Genomic DNA, 1,227 nt, shown 5'->3' with positions numbered 1-1,227 from the left:
AAAGATATCATATAAAATCAATTTTTTTGAAATATTATGTTAAATCTTAAAAAATATATTTATATTTCATTGACATATTAGTTCATTATTTTATTTAAAGATATGTCTGGTTACTTAATTAAAGACGTTAATATTAAATAACTTTTAAGTAGATTTACAATTATATATAATATCAGACTTTTATAAAGTTTAGACTTATGTCTAAAAATGTTTATTACAAACCACATGTCAAATCTTAAATTTTTTGATAAATCGATTGACAAAGTATAACTCAATCGAACCTATTTCCACTCATATTTCTTACCAATTAATAGTCAGTGGAACAAAATTACAACAAAACTAATTATAAAATTTTATATCTCACCAACAAACCTATATTGATAACTATGCTGAATTCTAGAAAGGAATATTTAATATGCAACCTTGCATAGAAAATAAATGCGCTACAATAATTATTTTCTCTAGCAACACTTTTTTTTACAATGAGTAAAAAGTTACTACGCCAAAAATGACATTTAACAGCGCCCATTTTACAGCGCTTGTTAAACACAAGCGCTGTTGTAATTATATTTTAAAAATAACGAAACCTTTTACAGCGCTTTTGTTCACAAGCGCTGTAAAACAAGCGCTGTTGTAGGTCATATAACGTTTGCGCATAACGTTATAAGGCGTTTACAGCGCTTGTCATAAAAGCGCTGTAAAATGAAGCGCTTTCGCGTATCAGTTACAACGCTTTTTTTCACAAGCGCTGTAAACACATCCGCTTCCAAATATTTGAACTACCTAATACAGCGCTTTTTTCACAAGCGCTATAAACAATGCGCTTCCAAATATTTGAACTACCTAATACAGCGCTTTTTTCACAAGCGCTGTAAAATACATGTGCTTTCATTGAATTTAACTACTTATTACAACACTTTTTTCACAAGCGCTGTAAACTACATCTTTCAAATAATTATATACGTTGGAAACCCTCATATCCTCTACATCTTTCAAATAATTATATACGTTGGGAACCCTAATATCCTCTACGTACTGTGCGGCCATCTACGTTGTCTAAGGTATTTTTTACACATGATCTGTTATGTTTTGAAATTGTCAAAAATTGTCAAAAACTCATACCACATGATCTGTTCTGTTTTGAAATTGTCAAAAATTGTCAAAAACTCATACCACATGATCTGTTCTGTTTTGAAATTGTCAAAAATTGTCAAAAACTCATACCAC

This window comes from Cicer arietinum, chromosome 7, assembly GCF_000331145.2.
Source record: "Cicer arietinum cultivar CDC Frontier isolate Library 1 chromosome 7, Cicar.CDCFrontier_v2.0, whole genome shotgun sequence".
Classification (NCBI taxonomy): domain Eukaryota; kingdom Viridiplantae; phylum Streptophyta; class Magnoliopsida; order Fabales; family Fabaceae; genus Cicer; species Cicer arietinum.
This window is presented reverse-complemented; position numbering follows the sequence as displayed.